The sequence below is a fragment of the Podarcis bocagei genome, assembly GCF_964188305.1.
Source record: "Podarcis bocagei genome assembly, chromosome: 11".
Taxonomy (NCBI): Eukaryota; Metazoa; Chordata; class Lepidosauria; order Squamata; family Lacertidae; genus Podarcis; species Podarcis bocagei.
Window position 1 is genome coordinate 30,707,672 of NC_138136.1, and position 16,147 is coordinate 30,723,818.

Here is a 16,147-nt window from a genome sequence, read left to right on the forward strand (position 1 = left end):
TGATGATGATACCAATGCAACTTAAAAGTGTGTAAAACCACCCTCCTGAATTTTTCATTCAAATTCAGGATATGCAACATGGGATATGGCAGAGATTACTTACATAGACTGCCTCCATTTTCCTCTGCTATGAAACCAGTGGCTTGTTTGGGACAGCACAAGGACTTTATAAATAATGGTGCTTCCAAAACTGGTGTCCATATGCATTGCAGTGACTTACATTTGTTATCACGGCTCATTCTATCATTCTCTTTTAGATAAAGGTAAAGGATCCCTGGATGGTTAAGTCCAGACAAAGGCGACTGTGGGATGTGGCGCTCATCTTGCTTTCAGGCCAAGGGAGCTGGCGTTTGTCCACAGACAGCTTTCTGGGTCATGTGGCCAGCATGACTAAACTGCTTCTGGTGCAACGGAACACCATGATGAGTGCCAGAGTGCACAGAAATGCTGTTTACCTTCCCGTCGCAGTAGTACCTATATATCTACCTGCATTGGTGTGCTTTCAAACTGCTAGGTTGGCAGAAGCTGGGACAGAGCAATGAGAGCTCACCCCGTTGCGCAGATTTGAACCACCAACCTTCCAATTGGCAAGCCCAAGAGACTCAGTGGTTTAGACCACAGCACTACCCATATCTCTTCTATTCTCTTTTACACAAGCACTACACAACATTAGTTTCTCCTTTCAAAGTTGTTTTTGAGTTTCTTCATCAACTTTTTATACACAGATGCAGATGGTAGAACACATTACTCAAAGGAAAGGTTTTCTCTTCTTGTGTTCTCCCAGCATTCCTTGCAGTGACTGCCTTTACTTTAACAGAAAGTGCCACAGAGAATTCTTAGTACGAAAGAAATAATCTTCTCAGTGATAAAGTGGAGAAAGAGGCATTCTCAGAAGGAGCTGAGACAGCCCTGCTCCTGTCACATTCTGAGGAACTTCCTCTTTCTCCCTACTTTCAATATTAATGCATTGAGCAGAGCAGAAGAGAAATGTAGGGTGCCTCAAGACCACCAGTATTTTGCAGAAAGCCTTTAAGGGCATACCAGAACCTCAGGTTTCTGCATCTGAAGTGGATTAACACACTCTTACCCTAGCACAGCAAATCCACATATATATATATTTAAAAAAGAAGAAGAGCAGACTTCATGTGGTTTGGAAAATGCTGAGGAAATGAATGAAAAGTGTGGAGTGAACAGGAAGACGTGCAAACACCTTGCAAGTGGATCTGGATGAATGCTTGTTGCAGTGCAACCACCCCACAAACAACTCAGAATGCATGTTCAAGAAAGACTGAACCAGACATCGTCTAACCACCGCATCGTCTAACTATAAGCTTTGTGCAAGCAAATCAGAATGAACGTGGAATAAACAATTCATCTGGGGGATCCTTTATATAAGCGTTTAAAGTCTGGTTCTTAAAAATACAGTTTAGCTTGTGAATGCAGTCAGCAAGATGAACGGACAATGTCTTGATGTTATCTGCAGTAAGTTAGACAACAAGAAAGGACACAGCTGCCGCCGCCACCACGGACACAGCTGTTATGGTGACAAATACCACAGCTACCGAGGCTCCTGTTACCTTAAACCATAGAAGGGGACCATCTGAACAAATGCTCGAGTTTGACTGTCAGATTCTTAGATGTGTCACATTTTTTTCTGTAGAGCTTTGGGCTGTTGTAACAGCTGTTTGTAAACACCACAAATCCAACATTAGCCCAGGAAAGGAGGAAGGTATCTGTGTCCCTCACCCCTTATTCTTCTCAACGTCTTTCTTCCTGCTCTGTGATTTTAAAATATTGCAGATATGCTGACACTTCTGCTGTTGATTTAAATAGCAACTAGTCTAATCTTCCCACTGAGCGACCAATTGGCAGGCTCTATCCTTGACTCCTTCTGTGTCAGGTGACTCATCAGCATGTCTGAGAATGTCTATTAGACTGCCAACCCCGGTCAGACAAACACAACAGTCAATTAGAAAAGTATTTGGGAGATGTCGGAATTCTGGCTCTGTCCATTCTGGTGATGAACAAATATATTCATAAAGGTGTTAGCATGTGCTGAGTCCCAATGAGGTGTACAGGGTGATAGTGCTGAATGCCCCTGGCATTACTTTTCCATAACACTAGGCTGAAACAGTGAGGAGAAGGAAAGCATTTCAAAATAGACACACTCATACCTCCATCTTTGTAATGAGCTGACAGTCAGATGCAAGTCTGAGACAGGAATTTGACAATGAGCACTCACACTTTACATTGTGGGTGCCCTTTGTGGGATCGCGCGGGGTGCTACAGTTCCCAGGGAGCTTAATGGCAAACAGGGGCTGGCCTGCCTCTCAGTGTTATTATTTGGAGGTTCACGCCCAGCCTCAGTAGTCAAGTTTCATTGCTGGGAGGTGGGGCCAGCCCCATTATATATAGGGGGTGGAGCCGACAGTAGCCAGGCAGTCGGCTCAAGAGATTCCCCCACCCTACCCTCCCTTAGCTTAATGTTTTCTTGTTTGCAGGTTAACTTTTTCCTCCTGTTTAGCGGGCGCTGCTATGGTCTTTGACTGGTTGCTGTTGAAGGACTGGGAAGAAATTTTCCTGTATTGGCAGGTTTTGCCTTGGGTGGAATCCTTTAGTCTTTTCTTCCCTATAATGGGGGGTGGGACATGAAGTGGTGACTCACCCCCCTGTGGTGGTGATTCCAGGGTCCCCTCTTAAAAGTGGTTATTTAATGGGTGTCAATGGCCATACACTGAAAGTTGTCAGTGAACTACCCTGTGGGGGGGGGGGATATGGGCTGGGCTGCCTGCGTACACATACATCTCGCAGTGTACCCCCATATCCCATTTACCTTGATGTGCCCCAGTTCCCCTGGCTGGGGGGCTGGGAGGGATACATGCCCAAGTCCTAAGCCAAGGTCTTCCTACATTCGGAAGTTTAATAAAGTTGTGGCCTAATTTTAATTCCATAACATGTTTTCAGAGTCTTTATTCCTTTCTTATGATCCCTGGGGGCTGGGGCTGTCACGGCCTGGTCACGCAAAGCACCCTGAGTCGTTGGCTACATGCACACTAACCCATTTGTAGTACAAAAATGTGTGTTTTTTCCTCATTCAAGAATCGTTCATGCTCATCCTCAACATGCTGATTTCAATGTAGATTGATTCTAGATCCTGCCATCCCTAAGGATGCATTTGGTTACTTAAGACACATTTGAAAACTTTCCTCTTTATTAGGTTATCCATGCCTTTTGCTTCTTGTACATGCCCCAGGTGAATGACAAAGGAAATGTAGATTGTGATGTTAATATACATCCATACACAGTGTCAATTGTCAGGTGTGTTGTTCACGTCTTTAACTTCATAACAGAGAATCTGTATCTGGGCAGCTGTGGTTACACACACACCCTCATTGCCAAGGCTGTCTACATCTGTTTTCATCTGTTTTCAAATAGACACACTGTGGCACATTCTAGAATTATTCCACAATGAGCTTTTATTTTCAGAATAATATCAGTTTCTCAAGAAGCGCTTTTCAGGGGCATAAAAATATACAACAAATAAAGATTGTGTGCGGACGACATAGAAAAAAGTACTCAGTTTCCATTGATTTGAGAATAACATGTTGTCTGTCCATTGCCTTAAAATGGCACTTGAACTTTAGGAATACTAGGTATAGTAGGGCAGAACTGTTCATTTCAATATATTCTAAATCTCCTAGCATTTTAGAAAAATTGGAAAATTCTCGATCTTGGCAGCTCTCTTCAGGCACTGCAGCAAACACCTGAGAGCTTAAACTGAGGAGGTGCATTCAGAGGTGAGAAAAGGGCTTTATAGTCATCTATTTTCTCAGGTGCCCGTTGTCAGTTCCTCAGACCTTGAAGCGGAGGGAACAGGAGGTATGGGAAACTTGGAGGTGGAGGAATGTTGTTCTTAATTTATTTAAATATTAATCATTTGCTTTCTTGTTTCTGTATTTACATTTATTCCCTTACATTTATATCCTGTCTTGCAACATGGAACCCAAGGTGGTGTGCATGAGGTTCTTAGGCACATGTCTAGGCATTGACAAGATCGAGACTTGCTTAGTTAGCAAAGTGGTCGCTTCATGTGCCTTCATGCTATTCCCTCATGTTAAGCCCAGAGTGTGATAGGCAGTTGTTATTCCAGCAAAGACTCATTGAATTGTAGAGTTGAAAGGGACCCCTTGCAATGCAGAAATCTCAGCTAAAGCATCTATGACAGATAGCCATCCAACCTCTGCTTAGAAACCTCCAATGAAATGAATAGCACATATGGGGGCCACCAGGGGGCGCATTGGAAGATGGCCGACAATAACATCTCTCCGACCCACACGAGGTAATTAAGAGGCTGATATGGGAGTAAGCAGCCTCCCTTGCCCCCCCCAAGGGAATGGGGGGGGACTGCCTTGCCAGCTGTGTCCATAATTCACCCCTGGATTCGAAAGAAGGGGGTGTGGACACTTGGCATGAAGCCCTCGAATGAGGTTGGCTCTCCCTGACGCTGTCTCTAATCGTGCACTGGTTGCATTAGCTCGAAATATATAATTGGAAACATATAATTGGAAAGAAGCTAATGCACATACATCAAGTGAAGATCGGGAGTAAAGACTGCTGAATAATGGGATCTCTGTGAGCGGAGCGACGGGCTGGACAATAAATCAAGTGAAGAATCATTATTAAAAGATTGGTATGTTGGACTGAACCGGAAAGGGGGGGGGCTTTTCTTTTTTGCCTTATGTGAGTATTTAATAACCCTCCCCTCCAGAGAGAAGAATCTTTGCAAATTACTAATCACAAGCAGGAGAATAAGAACTGTGTGGAAATGAATTATTGATTAAAGAGAGGAGTGGTGGAAACATCGGGGAATGGAAAGAAAGTTTTATGACGCAGTTACTAATGGAGCTTCGTTAAGACAGGCTTGCTCACAGGAGGACGAGGGGGAAGAGGACCAGGGTCATCGGAATGTGAATGTATGGTGATCGGAATGTGATCTTGACCTGGCAGAGCCCCCTGAGATATAGTTTGGCAAGCCTGTGGAAATTAACGGACAGACTGTGGGAATATTCTTTACGGAGGTGTGGAAATGGCGTCTGTCCTTTATGTGATAGGACTCTTGGAGAGTGTAAAACCCACACAGGACATGTTTGTTTTCAACCCGCTTGTGAAGATTATCAGAGATCACAAAGAAAGGAACATATGATAACAACAAGAAGATGAGGAAAATAACAAAGAGACTATCTGGACAGAACTGGATAGAACTGTTTAATTAAAGCAGCAGCAAGAGTGATGTTTGGATCCCTTTCGGAGCTTGAAATATGGGTACCCCCAACAAAATTTTTAAGATTTGGCTGTATAATTTGGAACTAATGTGATTTGGAATTGATGTGATTTGATTGGCCTGTTAATAAAAATTATATTTTGAAATGAATAGCACATATAAAAAAGTGTGTGCTATTGAAAATGATATGTACCAATGCATTGTTATTGGGGGGTGGGTTGCTTGGGGGAAATGCATACACAAGGCAAAATGACAAACAAAAGACATACAGAAATTTTCATGTGGATTTTTTAAAAAAAGAAGTGTATGCAGAAATGAGATGAACCAAAATTAGTCAAACTGACAGAAACTGAAACAGACAAATTCATCCATTCCTAATTACAAAGTGAATTACAAATTCAGTTGTTTCACTGACTGAATCAGATATTAAATGGAAGCATAGCACCAGAACACAAAGGCAGGCAGAGACACACACAGAGTTTTTCACAGCTGGAGCTGAAGTGAGGAAGAAGCTAGGTGAGGGATAGGATTTTGAGACGGCAGTTTTGGAACTGGAGGTCGGAGACTACACCCAAATTAATCCCAATCATAAACTAATCAAGAGATGTTGCCCCATCTTTAAAAAACAAAACAAAATGAAAACAGCTTTACATATGAGTATAGTCGTTCACTGACAGCCTGATCAACATAGTTTCCTGTGCTTAATTCCCATGCTTAATGAATTCAGATGCCACCAGCTGGTCTTAAAAAATCCCATTGTTTAAATAAATAAGAGCAAAAGAGAGAGCTATGTGCTGGTAAGAAATAATAAATACAAATCATATTGGGTCAGCAAACACAATTATCAGTCAATGGTTCAATTCAGATATCATAGCAAATCATGGTTTGTGAAGACAAACCATTGTTTCATCTTTCAGCAAGCAAATCATGAATTGCAGCTGCTTGTCCGCTTCCATTTTCCCTCTGCTTAGCACTCAAGTGTTTAGGTACTGTGGCCTCAAGAGGCGGAGCAACAACCATAATGATTCATCATGTCAGAGATCAAAGGAAATGAAAGAACTACATTTCCAAAGCATGTTTTCGACTCTGATCTACCAGCCTTTTTGCTGACCATAGATTTTTCACTTCATGCATCATTTGAACCCAGATGTTGTTATGTTCCAACTCCCATCGGCCCTGTCAACATGACCAGTGGTTAGCAGTGAGGTGTTGTCCATCTTTGGAGGGTCACAGGTTTCCTAACCCAACTGCAAATGATAGCTAAGCTTTCTTATCCAGAAAATGGAGTGAGGTCTGAATTGAGCTAAATCCTCCTTTGATTACACATATGTAAATTGATTACTTTGATTACTCCAGTATTTGCTGTACTTGTAATGACTGATTCCTTGCGCCCTTTTCTAAAGCAATTGCAGGAGCATCTGATAACGTTTATTACATACTGAACGATAGGCAGTATAATGACTCATGCACCACACACCATCTTAGTCCCAATGATTCTTTCTGTGTATTATCTGAGGGTTTTTTTGCTTTTGTTTTTTTTACTACATTCCCCTTTTCAACATGAATCACAAGCATTATTCTTTTAAACATACAATCTGTCCTCTTTAACTCCTTGCAACCCCCACAGGGAAAGTGTTTGGAAAACCACACAAATCTCAAAATAACAATATAAAATTAGAACTCAAAATGCTGTGACCCTCCACATTTTCCTTCAACATATTGGAGCCCACCTACAGTAGCTATTTTGGTTCAGCAGAAACTGAACTGCAGCCATGCTGCCAAGACTACAGTGAGTAGGATAATTACGAAAAGTGTAGGGGTTGTTGATTTTTATTGTGTCTGAACAGCATTTGAAACCAAATGGCTCAGCACAATCATTATCTTGGTGGGTGACAGCCCACTCCACAATCCATTTAAACCAAAGGTCTTGGATTTAGAAGCTGAATAAGAATCACTGGAGTCAATGGGACTTCAGCTAATCTAATGAAGGCCACGAGACTTCAATGGAACTGAACACAGAAGTCAGCTGAATCATTTCCCTCCAACATCAGCCATGATTTCTCATGCTGCTGCTGAACCCGCAGTCGGAAGGCATGCTATTTGTGTTCATAATTCAGAAAGCTAGTTTGTCAGGTGTATGAGATAATCCTCGATAAAATGAAACCACAGGGTGGGTGGGGAAGATCAACACCCATGGGGGGGGGGGGTTCTTTTAGCAGGAAAAAATAAGATTAATAAAATGGAAATGGTCCTAATTTTTTAACATTTAACAATTCCTGGTGTTTTGAGAGCTGCTGCTTTACTGTGAGTTCACATTCGGTGCATATCATGAATGCCTCTATTTATTCCAAGATTAAATCTTTCACCAATTAACCATTCAATTTAAAGCTTGCAAGCCTAATAAAACTAGGTTACATTTACTTACCAAGTTGACCTCAGAAGACCAGATTATTGGGCATAAAGATCTATAAACTAGGCATAAGGGAGAGGGTGATAGCTCAGTGGTGGAGCATCTGTTTTGCATGCAAAAAAATTCAGGTTCAATCCCAGACATTTCCAGGTACGGCTGGGAAGCCTGTCTGAAACCCCAGAGAGCCACCGTTAGTCAGTGTTGATAATAGTGAGCTTGATAGACTTTTGGTCTGACATGGGCTGTATACACACAACACATTTAAAGCGCATGACTTCCCCTAAGGAATCCTGGGAACCAAGGGTATTGGCAAAAATAAAATTAAAAAGTGGGGGCAAGGTCTATGCCTTTTAACTACAGGCTGCTGACTTAACTACTTGCAGTCTTTACACAGTAATGGTCCAGCATTGTGTTAGTTGGTAAAATTTTAACACATCTGAGAGAAGATTTGCTTATGGTATATATTTCCCTATATCCAGTGCTTCCTGTCATTCAGGTTGTACAGCCTTGATTGCTGCCTCCATCATCTCAGTTGGGACATTCTCATCCCCTCCCGCTGGGTCATATTATGTATGTGCTCAGTGCTCCATAGCTGTCTTCTGCTTTTTGAAGTAATTGCATATATCCTTAGCTAAACAAATGGAAATGGATCTGCATCTTTGTCTTGTTTCTTTAGCAAGCTTGTGCCTTCTTTTCGACCTTCAACCAAACAACTAGCACTAAGTTTCTGCTTGCCAAGAAAATGATTTCTGCAACTCATTTCCTGAGAGCCTTGTCAGCAATTTTGGTTTCTGTTCCGCCGGGTTACTTTTGGTTTCTATTCTTGGCCTCTGCCCCTCAAAAAGCAGGGTTGTATCCAGCAGCAAGTACCTCACTATTCACAAAAATCTACCACCACACCTTGGCTTATATTATCATTGTATTTCTAGGGTTTCCCAATCTTGTAACATTTTCAGAAGCAGCACCCTTAGATCGGTACAGGCGGCATTTACCTGAGCCGCCTTCTGACCCAGGAAGATTTTCCTCCAGAAAAGTCCAGGTTTGGTAGCCCCTCAGTAGAAGTAGTCTCAGAAATCACTCTAAAGGTCTTCTTGACTAGCTGACACCCAGGCTGGGAATTGCAGTTTATCCCTCACCAGAGATGCAATTCCTAGCACCCTTAGCAAACTACAGTTCCCAGGATTCTTTGCGGCAAGTCATGTGCTTTTAATGTGCTTCAGTAGGTATGGTGTGTACACAGCCTCAGTATATGGCAGCTTCCTACGAGCTACATTTTTGGACAACCCATGGAACCATGCCCTCTAGCAAAGTCTGATATGGAAGCTTCCATATTCTTTTAGGAGCACGGAAGAGCTTCTCACAGCTGCAACTCCAAATAAGTATTATTGTTCTTTCACCAATTTAAATCCAGCAGAGGCACTTATATACACACACACAGAGAGAGAAGCCCAAATGAGTCCATACAGGCATGGATATGAACACAGTGAGTGGGCAATTCTCTTGCAGACGACATGGCAAATGTCAATTAGGAAGACTATGAGCCAATAATAGCCATATACCCTTCCAACAGCAGGCCTCTCTGTCAGTTAAACTTCGTAATCTCCCAGAATACACCACAACACCCCCACACACTTTCCTTTCTGAAATTCTCCAGATAGTTGTCCATCTGCCAAGAAAGCCTGGTCCAAATAAATAAAGGCCACACTGGATATCTGCAGAATGCAGATGCAGTTCTTTAACTTCAGTCAAATCTAGAGACATCCTGGTGAACTTGAAAGAATGAATATGCAAGAACCCATTATCAGTGATAATTGTGACAGCAGTCCCCCCCCCACTACAAACACACATAAACATTGTAGCTATTCTGACCATTCTGTTTTTGTTTTGTTTTTCACCGGAAGATGATGGATGAAATATTAAAAGGTGCACTTAAGGTACATTCTTCAGATGTAGGTTGAACTGTCAGATAAGCAAACCAAGAAATCAAACACTGACTCAAGCTGGTGTTTTCACCCCAAAGCAATTGAGCCTTCAAAAGAAATGCTTAAGGGACCCAATTGCCTTTTCCGCCTGCTGCCCTTTTCCAAGGGGGGAAAAACATATTGAGGAGTGTGATCTCCCTCAGTGATGGAAGAGGTTTGCGCTTGGCACTCCTCTTTTCAAGATCACAGGAATTAAAACATGGTCAGTGTAGAGATAATGACGGGGCTTTTTGGTTGCTGGCAGCAAAGATGGTGACTAATGCCTGCCTCACAGGAAGATGAACAAGAATGATTGCACAGTCAAACCCTCGGCTTCAGATTATCTCCTCATCTCATCCCTCTCAATTGTCCTGCCCTTCCCATTCTCAAGCCCTAGCAGCACTTTGATAATTTCCCCCAGTCAAAGAAAGTGAGGGTGGGGCAGTGAAGGAGGAAGGTGTGAATGAGCCTGGAAGGGGCATCCCCGGGAGTGAGAGAGCACACTTTTATATTTTGATGTGTCGTACCTCTTGAGTCCAGTTCAAATATGACTCACATTACATGGAGATATTTGAAAAAAATGCTTCTGTGTGGAAGCTCTCCACTTGGTGAGGCATCATATTTGTCCTGGGCTTACCACACAAGTCATCTCAGCCACATGAAATGGCTACTTCATTGCTGCATTCCCTGCTGGCAGCTGCAGTAGAGACATTTCACCAAATTCTTTGACTTACGCATCAAGTACATTGCAAAAAGTTTTATTTGCTGGAGCACCATAACGCAACAACACTAGATTCTTCACTGTGGACTGAGTAATATTTGAATTGGCCCAGCGACTTCATGGATCTGGTTTTATCTTTTTGTAAATTGCTTTGAGATTCCCCCCCCCAAAAAAAAATCAAGCAGTGTATAATTTTTTTTGAAAGAAATATCGAGTTGTTGTTTTCAAATAAAGGGTGGCAAACTCTGAAATTATACCAAATTGTTGCCCAGCGCAATAGATACTCTTCTATTCAAGTATCTGAAGGGCTGTCACATGGAAGATAGAACAAGCTTGTTTTGTGGGGGCCCAGAAAGTAGGCCCCAAACCAATGGAATCAAATTGCAAGGAGATTCCAACTAAACATCAGGAAGAACTTTCTGACAGTAAGAGCTGTTTGACAATGTAATAGACTACCTTGGACTCTTCTTCATTGGAGGCTTTTAAACAGAACATACTGAGCATTGTACAATGTGTTCCACAAATCAATCTCAAAAAAGCTGTTGCCCCAGTGTCAATTTTCTGCTTTTATTCTGTTTACACTCACACAGAACGCATTGGTTCTGACTTTCATTACAGAGGACTCCCCATTTTTTTCCCACCGGGGGAGTGGGTAGCTTCACAGGATAGAATAAGATTCTATCCTTCTATAAGAGCAGTTCAACAATGTATTGAACCAATTGCTGGGGTGGAGGATACACTCTAGGTCCGCATTTCCTGCATCAAACCACTGTGTGTACTAAATGGCCTACAAGTTTGCCCTCCATTCTATTATTCTAAGAGGCCCAAGCACAACCCAAGTCACCTTTGGCAGCAATAGGCCCCCCCTTACCTTTCTGAGCCCTTTAAGTGTTGAGCGGGCTGCAATGTCCTCACTCTGCTGCTAGTGCAACCTGAGGGAGTCTTGCCCACTTATGGTAGGCTGCCTCTTAGCTTCCATAAGTGCACCAAGCTACTGGCCCTGTCACTACTTCCTCACATCACAATGGAGCATAAAGTAAAGGATGCCTCAGGTAACATGGTGCCTATCTCTCAAGAAATTCCAAAAGAAGCCTAAATCCTGCCAAAAAGCATAAAGATTCAAGTTCTGGGCCCACACTTGATATACTTTCATCAAAGCTTTGGTTCCAACCCAGATTTAAATCTGTTCCATCTTCTAGCTTGGCAGTGTGAGTATGTGTTGGTATTTATTGTTGTTTGCATGGGCCTTTACCTCCTTTCCTCCTCTCCCCTCTGTACAGCTATTTGTACTAGTCAGAAATATACATATCATAACAAGAATAGGCTGGATTTCCTACCCTGCTTGCAGATTACGCATCCATGAAGTGCCAAGGAAATGCCTTCACTTACGAACAAGCTTGACCTTTGGTCCATCATAATTTCCTCTCTTTTTTGGATCATTTTACTGAGAACGTACTGCCTGAATGTATTTCATAAACTGATATGAATTTGATCTTCCTCACCCCACCGTTTGCTATAAAGCTGGTGATGGTTTAGCTTTGATAGCAGCAGGTGGTAATCCAATGTGACTTGGATTTCCTAAAGCAATAACTTTTGGCAGCTTCACTCCTCATTGTGAGGATGCATTTCTATTTTTGGCCATACCTTGTGGCAGAGCCATAAATATAGAAAGCCTAATGGACAAAGGATTTTTTTTTTTTAAGTTGCATGACATGAACCCCATTTTCTTTATTAGAGAACAAAAGAAGGAATCCTAATGCACTTTTTTAACGCACCACGTGTTTTTCAAATGTAGCACACTGTTGTTTAAATAGAAAAAAATATATATGAGGATCCTGCAGAAACAAAGTATTTTGCAGTGCAGACTGCTCCCTGTTCAGCTGGCCAGTTTTGCCCTGTCCCAAGATCCTCAATTCCATTTTCTCCTCCCAGTCTTTTCTCTCCCCATTCCCTCCACAGTCAGACTGTGTACACACCATGGATTTAAAATACACAACTTTCCCCCAAGAACCTTGGGAACTGCGGTTTGTCCCTCACAGGGCAACAATTACAAGCACCCTTAGTAAAAGCCAGTTCCCATGATTCTTTGGTAGAAGCCATGTGCTTTAAATTTATGGTGGGCAAACATCCTCAGTCAGCAAGTCCAGTTCTCATTAGACTGTTTTTGGGGCCGCTCACCCTTAGGGTTCCCCCCTAAATATGTTTTGTACTTCTGCAAATCTTGGAGTTCCTCAAGCATGCTGAATCTCTCTCTCTCTCTCTCTCTCTCTCTCTCTCTCTCTCTCTCTCTCTCTGTGTGTGTATACGTTGCCACTTCCTCCCTGCAGAATGGAAAAGATAATGCAATCTGCTGCAGAAGTTACTGTGAAATGAATTTATACTTTTACTACCCTTTGATGAAGACTGCAATCTGAAACATCTGGATCGAAGGAGGATCAGTGCAATGGAAGGTCATGGGCCTCCCTATAAATTGGCTGTTACTTTTATATATATATATATAAAAAGATACTTCATAACTCTTTATAATAATGACCGCTCCACGCTTAAAACGGGGGGTGCCCTTTGCGTGGAGGCGCGCAGCCCCTAGATCTGGAGCGGCTCCAACAGCATAGGCTTGGTTTGCCTTCCCTCAGGCGGGATACCTGGAGGTCTCCGCCTACCTCAGTCAGTTGCCCAATCCCACCTGGGGGAAGCGTTGCCAAGGAGACCAGGCCAGGTAGGGGAGGGATTACCTGCCCACACAATAGAGGGAGGATCTTACCTGGGAATCCTCACTTGGCTCCAGAGCTTCTCCCACCCTACCCACCCTCAGTTAATGTCTCATTTGCAGGTTAACTTTTCTTCACAGGTTTTGCAGGTTAACTTTTCTTCACAGGTATGCGGGCGCTGCTACGTTAAGGTCGCTGTTAAAGGGCCGGAAAGGAATTTCCCTGAATTGGCAGGTTTCGCCTTTCCCGTAGCAAAACGTCACAACTTTGGCGGTATCAGGCCTTGGGCAGAATCCTTTAGTCCATCTTCCTCTTTGCGGTGGCGATACCAGGGTTCCCCGTTAAAGGGGTTTCTGAAGGGAGGCTTTGACCGTACGCCGAAAGGTCGTCATTGCTCTCCCCTGTGGCGGCGGCGTAACGGGGGCGGCTATCTCTGCTTGAACATATGTTCTCCAGAGCCGGCCCATCCCCCCCCCACACTGGATAACCCTGATGCTGCCTAGGTCCCCGGCTGGGGACTGGGGAGGGAGAACGCCCAATGCCTGAGCCAAGGTCTACCCACATTTGAAAGTTAATAAAGTTGTGGCCAATTGAATCCCCATAGCACGTTGTCTTGAGTCGTTATTTCACATGACGGGGGGGACCGCGCGGGATCTGGGGACTCCGCCTGTCCACGCAAAGAGGTTTGTTAGCTCTTGGGTATTGCAATGAAGAATGCCTTTGGAATGTCTTTCTACATGACTACTGTTGCATGCGACCCCAATCTCTCAGTGGTGCAAGATTCCAGGATACCTGGTACTTGCCTAGGGTTTGTGTTTTCTTTTGGGAATGAGGCAAAGTAGTGACTGTGGTTTCTTTATGACATATGGTTTATTTACACACATAAACAAGTTGAGCCTACGATGGAGGGGTTCACAGTATGAACATCTCAATGGGGTCGTGTTTCTCCCACAGTCACAGGCTAGTGCTCTCAAATATTGTTCTTGCTCTTGCTCAGCCTCCAGCTTGTTGCTTTACTTCTAGATCACATCCCTGCTTCCCCAATATTTTGAACTCGCCTACCCATTTGCCATCTTGTACCCTTTTGCCCCTTAACTCCCCCTTAATGACTCATCACCCAGGTTATCACCTCACCAGGAGGCTAGCCTGGCTATTCCAAGAATTAGAAGCCTTGATTAAATTACAACACTTGCTGGATCCAGGGATTACAGGGGTCTGGCACTCATCTTAACATAACACTGTGCTCACACACACAACAAGACATCTGTCCCCAAATCTACAAACAGCCAAAATACAGCTTTCTTGTTAGCAAAGGCATTATAACACATGTCATCAAAAAATGATAATAAAATACAATTGCACTTTTAACCCAGCACCAGCACAGTAACAGCTTATTCCTTTCTAACAAGTTCCAGTAAATCAGAATCTCTTCAGGCCTCCCTCTTTCTCTTTGGTACACAATCCCAGTCTGTTTTGTATCCTAAAGCAGTTTACTCAGACTCCCACATTTGGCAGCCCCAAAATGTTGGATTTCGACCTGTTTAACCCGGGATGCCAGCCTATGTACCAGAGCTGTGTTACTCAAAGACTTTGTTTATTCTTTCCTTTATGCTAATGCAGCACAAAGCAACTTACAAACAAACACATAGTTACCTGAACCATTCCTAAAAACAGTTCCCATCATCACAAACAAGCAAGAAGTACAAATCAACAGCATTTCAAAAACCATTGCCAAAACTTGCAGGAAATGTCCCTGCAGCAAATAAGCAAACAGTCCCCAAAAGCACAACCCTGTTCTAAAAACTGCAATACATTTTGTATAGCCACTACAATTTTCAGTCAAGGATTTGGACTTCTACGGTGATAATATTCTGCTCGCATTCCACTTTTTGCAAACAAACAAATAAACTAAAAAATTTTCCCCTTCTGGCAGCACCTTAGAGACCAACTAAGTTTGTTATTTGTATGAGCTTTTGTGTGCATGCACACTTCTTCTGAAGAAAACTGAGACATTAGTGGTTCATTTACAGCACATTCCTTCACGTGTCTTCTCTGAAGTGTTTAAGAGTGCACCCTAATGTATTTAACAGTGATAAATAAAGATATAGTGCAAATGAACCTCAAATACTTTCCGAGCAATATCCTGTAAGAGTATGATTCCTAAAAAGCAGTTCCCTATTGAGTGGAAAAAGTAGTGTGAGGGATCTGTGTTATTCTAAATAATAGCACAGGAAGGGGTGAGTGGAACAGAAACCAAGAAAATATAGCGCTTTTAAAAAAAACAACACAAAATCTTTAGGCTTTATTTGGGTTGATGAGAACTCATAGAACTCAGACACTGTACATGTACAAGTCTTTTTATTAATATTGTGAGATATTATGCCATTCTAGCTGGGAATTGTTTAAATACTCCTGGTTGCATAGAAACTGGGTTTCCCTAAAGTGAACTTTCACATATGCAGTGAACTTTAATTTTCACATCATAAAAGAACCTGTATGTCATGAATGGCCAACTCAGATCATAGTTCCGTACACACTGCTAAAAAAAAAGTGGCACTTCCATTTCTGCAATGGGGAGCCTCAGGTTACATCATTCCCTACTCTAACCACAACTCATTGTTGTTCAAGTCAGTCCCCCAAACCCTTGAGAATGGCTTTTCCAAGGATGAAAGGTCCTGCAGTGTGAAGGAAAAAAGATGGGAAAATTCCATTGCATGGATCTCTCTACATCCAAGCTAGTCTTCCCCTTTGTAGATGTGTTAATCTAGAACACACTGACTTTAGTCAGAGAACCAGTGGGGAATACCCTTTATCCTTGCTTATTTAGTTATTTATTTGCAGGAATTTTACCTAACTCTTCAACTGAAAAAGGCCCCAGAGCAGCTTTCAAATATCTGCAACAGGGCAGTCCTTGCTCTACAGTCTAAAAGACATGACACGGAAGGAAGTGAGACTGGGAAGGAGGAGGGGGAAAGCAAACTCAAACACGACTTCTTAGCTACAGAGTTTTTATGACGACCTGCTGGAATGGAAATAATTCCAGGGAAAGAAGAACCTAAAGTATCT